The sequence below is a fragment of the Lucilia sericata genome, unplaced genomic scaffold (assembly GCF_015586225.1).
Source record: "Lucilia sericata isolate MDLA Ls3-8-SP2 unplaced genomic scaffold, ASM1558622v1 Contig001058F_arrow, whole genome shotgun sequence".
NCBI lineage: Eukaryota > Metazoa > Arthropoda > Insecta > Diptera > Calliphoridae > Lucilia > Lucilia sericata.
In genome coordinates, this window is record NW_023995035.1 from 160,149 (window position 1) to 167,262 (window position 7,114).

Genomic DNA, 7,114 nt, shown 5'->3' on the forward strand with positions numbered 1-7,114 from the left:
ATTGAATCAGTAAAATATAAAGGGAAGTCAAATGACTTCAAATATTTGAAAGTACTTACATATGTTATGGGACACATATTGTCACCCGTACGAACTAAAGGGTTTCAATAGTGTATTTTTGAATACACATTTAAATGATTATACTATACCGTAATCAATGTCAGTTATTGGTTTTTTTTTGTGTCTCCATTTATTTTGTTTATTTATATTTTTGCTCTTTTCATTTCCATTTTAAAAATGTCACATTTCCGTAGCAGCTTTGTTATTGTTGTTATTTTGTATTTGTCAAATATGCAGTATAGTATAAAGAATATTTTCTACCTTTAGCAAAATTTAATTAAATTATCGAAAAAATATAAATAAAAAGTTAAATTTTTTAAAAATTTAAAAAAGTAATTAAAAAACCAAAAAAAAGTTTATTGGCCCATGAGGGGATCGAACCCGCGACCTTCGCGTTATTAGCACGACGCTCTAACCAACTGAGCTAATGGGCCACGTTGTCAGACATTACATTTTCACTTATGTTTTAGTATGTGTTCTATATGTGTGAGTATTTTTAGAACACAAAAGTAAGTGATAAGAAAAAATATTTTTTTTTATTTAGTGTTATTTGAATTATAAAATAAACAAATTATAATAAATTTTATGGCTCAGTATGTAATAAAAAATGTCAACAAAGGTTTATGATTAAATAAATTTAATCAATTTGTATAAGTTACGCATTCTAATCGTTTCAACAGGGTAGCGACACTTTGTCTAGGGGATAGATGTAGAGATTATAAAATAACAATATAAAATAATTTTTGCTAAATTTAAATTTTTAATAAAAAACTTTATTATTTTTGTTCAATCATGTTATTGCATGCTTGTTTTACGTTTTCTAATATAATTAAATTCGCCAATCTAAATGAACTTTTGAAAAACTTATTGTGCAATTTTTTTAAAAAAATTATAATTTACAATTTCTTTTTTTATGAATTTTATTTTAAAGTTTTCGTATTAGTATTATAATTTACATTTGTTTTTTCTATTTTCTTTATTCTCGTATCTATTTAAATGACTTGACAAATTCCTCTACCCTCTGTCTGCACGCATTGCAATTAGCACTTGTCTGTCTGTCTGTCTGTCGGTCGGTTTGTCTGTCAGTCTGCATTTGCAATTATATGAATATTAATATTAAATTAAATGCAATGAAATGAAATAAAATAGTTGTATTTTTAGTTTCATTTTATTGTTTCCTATAATAATGATAATGATGAGGTTTTCCATATTATAACAACTCAATTACCCGCAAAATTGCATACATTAAAAACAATGTAGATACAATTTGTAATGCATACTGTGATAAAGATAATGAGACAAATTGTGATTAAGTTGAATTTTTAATGGCTATTTAAGTCGGCTAACGAGCTCTAGAAGATGTGAGGGTTGAACTTAAGTTATAGAACGATAATTTTTCTTACATTTTCTCTAGAATTTCGGATTTTTTTACACATTTTTTTCAAATAATTAGAAAACTTTTTGGGTTTTTTATGTATTTTATAAAATTTTCAAGAAATTTGTTTTTCGTGAAAAATTTTCGATAAATTCTGCTTTTGCTGCAAATTTTCTATAAATTCTCTTTTTGCGGAGAATTTTCTTTTAGTCTAGTCCATAGTCTAGTCTATAGTCTAGTCTATAGTCTAGTCTATAGTCTAGTCTATAGTCTAGTCTATAGTCTAGTCTATAGTCTAGTCTATAGTCTAGTCTATAGTCTAGTCTATAGTCTAGTCTATAGTCTAGTCTATAGTCTAGTCTATAGTCTAGTCTATAGTCTAGTCTATAGTCTAGTCTATAGTCTAGTCTATAGTCTAGTCTATAGTCTAGTCTATAGTCTAGTCTATAGTCTAGTCTATAGTCTAGTCTATAGTCTAGTCTATAGTCTAGTCTATAGTCTAGTCTATAGTCTAGTCTATAGTCTAGTCTATAGTCTAGTCTATAGTCTAGTCTATAGTCTAGTCTATAGTCTAGTCTATAGTCTAGTCTATAGTCTAGTCTATAGTCTAGTCTATAGTCTAGTCTATAGTCTAGTCTATAGTCTATCTAGTCTATAGTCTAGTCTATAGTCTAGTCTATAGTCTAGTCTATAGTCTAGTCTATAGTCTAGTCTATAGTCTAGTCTATAGTCTAGTCTATAGTCTAGTCTATAGTATAGTCTATAGTCTAGTCTATAGTCTAGTCTATAGTCTAGTCTATAGTCTAGTCTATAGTCTAGTCTATAGTCTAGTCTATAGTCTAGTCTATAGCCTAGTCTATAGTCTAGTCTATAGTCTAGTCTATAGTCTAGTCTATAGTCTAGTCTATAGTCTAGTCTATAGTCTAGTCTAGTCTAGTCTATAGTCTAGTCTATAGTCTAGTCTATAGTCTAGTCTATAGTCTAGTCTATAGTCTAGTCTATAGTCTAGTCTATAGTCTAGTCTATAGTCTAGTCTATAGTCTAGTCTATAGTCTAGTCTATAGTCTAGTCTATAGTCTAGTCTATAGTCTAGTCTATAGTCTAGTCTATAGTCTAGTCTATAGTCTAGTCTATAGTCTAGTCTATAGTCTAGTCTATAGTCTAGTCTATAGTCTAGTCTATAGTCTAGTCTATAGTCTAGTCTATAGTCTAGTCTATAGTCTAGTCTAGTCTATAGTCTAGTCTATAGTCTAGTCTATAGTCTAGTCTATAGTCTAGTCTATAGTCTAGTCTATAGTCTAGTCTATAGTCTAGTCTATAGTCTAGTCTATAGTCTAGTCTATAGTCTAGTCCATAGTCTAGTCTATAGTCTAGTCTATAGTCTAGTCTATAGTCTAGTCTATAGTCTAGTCTATAGTCTAGTCTATAGTCTAGTCTATAGTCTAGTCTATAGTCTAGTCTATAGTCTAGTCTATAGTCTAGTCTATAGTCTAGTCTATAGTTTAGTCTATAGTCTAGTCCATAGTCTAGTCTATAGTCTGGTCTATAGTCTGGTCTATAGTCTAGTCTATAGTCTAGTCTATAGTCTGGTCTATAGTCTAGTCTATAGTCTAGTCTAGTATATGGTTTAGTCTATAGTCTAGTCTATAGTCTAGTCTATAGTCTAGTCTATAGTCTAGTCTATAGTCTAGTCTATAGTCTAGTCTATAGTCTAGTCTATAGTCTAGTCTATAGTCTAGTCTATAGTCTCTATAGTCTATCAGTCTAGTCTATAGTCTAGTCTATAGTCTAGTCTATAGTCTAGTCTATAGTCTAGTCTATAGTCTAGTCTATAGTCTAGTCTATAGTCTAGTCTATAGTCTAGTCTATAGTCTAGTCTATAGTCTAGTCTATAGTCTAGTCTATAGTCTAGTCTATAGTCTAGTCTATAGTCTAGTCTATAGTCTAGTCTATAGTCTAGTCTATAGTCTAGTCTATAGTCTAGTCTATAGTCTAGTCTATAGTCTAGTCTATAGTCTAGTCTATAGTCTAGTCTATAGTCTAGTCTATAGTCTAGTCTATAGTCTAGTCTATAGTCTAGTCTATAGTCTAGTCTATAGTCTAGTCTATAGTCTAGTCTATAGTCTAGTCTATAGTCTAGTCTATAGTCTAGTCTATAGTCTAGTCTATCTAGTCTATAGTCTAGTCTATAGTCTAGTCTATAGCCTAGTCTATAGTCTAGTCTATAGTCTAGTCTATAGTCTAGTCTATAGTCTAGTCTATAGTCTAGTCTATAGTCTAGTCTATAGTCTAGTCTATAGTCTAGTCCATAGTCTAGTCTATAGTTTAGTCTATAGTCTAGTCTATAGTCGAGTCTATAGTCTAGTCTATATTCTAGTCTATAGTCTAGTCTATAGTCTAGTCTATAGTCTAGTCTATAGTCTAGTCTAGTCTAGTCTATAGTCTAGTCTATAGTCTAGTCTATAGTCTAGTCTATAGTCTAGTCTATACTCTAGTCTATAGTCTAGTCTATAGTCTAGTCTATACTCTAGTCTATAGTCTAGTCTATAGTCTAGTCTATAGTCTAGTCTATAGTCTAGTCTATACTCTAGTCTATAGTCTAGTCTATACTCTAGTCTATAGTCTAGTCTATACTCTAGTCTATAGTCTAGTCTATAGTCTAGTCTAATCGTTGTTACAAACAGGAAAATTTTGAGTCTGTAGGAACAGTTTATCGTAATTATGACCTCTATTCAATTTTGTAATGAAAAGCTATACATAGTATTTTCTCTCACCTTTAATAATGTATTATTATGTCATTCATTAATATTATTACTGGCGACAAAATAACTGTGTAATAAACACAAGAATAGTAAAAATAAAAACATTTCTTTATTTAAACACCCACACGGACACAGTTGCCAAAAATAGATGAAAAGCAAAGCCATATAAAAAGGAACATTTTTCGTAAAAACATTTTAACAATTGCGTAAAACTATTGTTGAAACTACACAACAAAAGTATTGTATAAAAACAAACTTAAATACATTTTATTTAAGCTAAATTAATCCAGTTTTCATCAATTTATAAGAACACATAAAATAAAAATGATTAAAATCGTTGTGGGATGTAATCATATGTATATTATTTAATTTCTTTTTTATTGTTGTTGTTGCCAAAAAGATTATAGCGAAAAATAAAAGTTTTGTAAATAATTTGCAAATCCCATTTAATGCCACCAGAAAAAAACAATTGTTTAAATTTATATTTGTAGGCTTTTGTATTTTTTTCCTTTTTCTGAATACTTAACCATTTGTGTGTTATTTTTATAAGAGAACGAAAAAAGATTTACTTAAATAGATCAAAATATAATTTAATGTTTACAAGTTTCTTATCTAAACAAAATTATCACAGTTGCAAAAACTCAAATATTTTTGTTGTTTTTTTTTTGTTGGTTTCGAGCAAAATGCGATTTTATAAATATTATGATTTTTGTATGGGATTCATTTGTGTATGAAATTTTAAGGGAGTGTTTCGTATTAAATATTTCTGTTTTGATTGAAAAAGTAATCAATCAAAATGTTTATATCTTCAATATTAACTTCTAGTAATACACGAATTTTTAAAGCCCTACAGTTTTACGACGACTACACAGAGAAAACAGATTCGTTGTGATAACCGAACTTGTTTCCAATCGAATTCAGTAGGTTCTAGCAACTATACTAAAATTCGATTGTAATTATTGAAAAATTCGGTTACTATTACTGTATATATGGTGTACACAACTATTTTTGTTTATTATTCGGAAATACGGATTGAAATTATTGGTATTTGCAACTGAATAATTTCTTACTGAAAACCAATTTGTGGACTTTGTGTATTTTAAAATACATTTCATTTTATTTACAATATTTACAAAAAATATGAATCTGTATAAACTTACAAAACTTATTTATATATATAAAAATACAGCTTTCCCCTTTAGTTTTGATAATTTGATGATAAACGCTATGTTTATGTGCCAAGGATTTTGCTTTCATCATTTCTTTGCCTGTCTAACATGTCCAAAGAAGTATTACCTTTCCACGCCTTTCCGCAGCTGTAAAATTATTAAAACTTATAAGAAAATATCACAAAATAAATTATAAGACATAACATATATTAAACATTACCTTTTTTGTCCGATTTTTCCGCATTAATGAATCTTTAAATGTAATTCGTTTTTTTAATTATAAATTCTTTGTATTTTATTTATTTTTATATACGTCAACTATTATTACCAATTTATTGGTTGTGAACATCGAATTTGGTCCCTTTAACCGTTATTAAATTTTAAATAATTTTGTCAATTGATAATTGGTTGCAGTGCTCAATATTTTTTACTTTTTACTATTTTTCGGTTGCAGCGACTAATATCTGATGTTCTTACGTTTTAATTCTAAATAAAAGTCTGTTTCATTTACTGAATTCACAAATGAATGTAATAACCGATACAATTCAGTTCAAATTATTGATTTGGAAATTGTTAAAAACACAATTCGATTATAATTATGTTGTTTTAGTACTGAATATAGAAAATCAGTTAATTTTACAGTCTTTCAATAACAGCTATAAAATTTTAATTAATATAACTAAATATTTATCATAGCAGTCGATTTCCAATCGATCCTTTTTCTGTGTGTAACATGTTTTTTAACAGAATATTATCAAAAAACTATCTTTTTATAGAAAATTTTCGAGAAAATTCTGTTTTTTTTAATAAAATTCTTTTTTTTATAGAAAAGTTTCGTGAAAAATTCTCTTTTTATAGAAAATTTTCGTGAAAAATTCTCTTTTAATAGAAAATTTTCTCGAAAAAATCTCTTTTTATAGAAAATTTTCCAGAATGTTCTCTTTTTATAGATAATTTTCGAAAGTCCTCTTTTTATAGACAATTTTCGAGAAAGTCGTCTTTTTATAGATAATTTTCGAAATAATTCTCTTTTTATAGAAAATATTCGAAAAAGTTCTATTTTTATAGAAAATTCTATTTTTAAAGAAAATTTTCTCTTTTTATAGATAATTTTCGAAATAATTCTCTTTTTATAGAAATTTTCGACAAAATTCTCTTTTTATAGAAAATTTTCGTGAAAGATTTTCTTTTTATAGAAATTTTTCGTGAAAAACTATAATTTTAATGAAAATATTCGACAAAATTCTCTTTTTATAGAAAATTTTGGAGAGAAAATTCTCTTTTTATAAAAAATTTTGGTAATTTTCGAGAAAATTCTCTTTTTATAGAAAATTTTGGAAAAAATTATCTTTTTATAGAAAATTTTGGAGAAAATTATCTTTTTATAGAAATTTTCGAAATTTTATAGATAATTTTAGAAATAATTCTTTTTTTATAGAAAATTTTCGAAATAATTCTATTTTGATAAAAAATTTTCGATAAAAATTCTTTTTTTATAGAAAATGTTCGTGAAAAATTCTCTTTTTTTTTGAAAAATTTGCGACGAAATTTTCGTTTTATAAAAAATTTTCGTAAAAAAACTCTTTTTATAGAAAATTTCCAGAAAGTCCTCTTTTTATAGACAATTTTCGAGAAAGTCCTCTTTTTATAGATAATTTTCGAAATAATTTTCTTTTATAGAAAATATTCGAAAAAGTTCTATTTTTATAGAAAATTTTCGAGAGAATTCTATTTTTAAAGAAAATTTT

At 27.0% G+C, this 7,114-nt stretch overlaps 1 non-coding gene across 1 annotated transcript; it reads right to left on the reverse strand.

The window, feature by feature from the left end:
- Positions 1-420: 420 nt before the first annotated feature.
- Trnai-aau lies at positions 421-494 on the reverse strand. Its single transcript has one exon. It is a non-coding gene; the product is annotated as a tRNA-Ile (tRNA).
- Between the last annotated feature and the right edge of the window lie 6,620 nt (positions 495-7,114).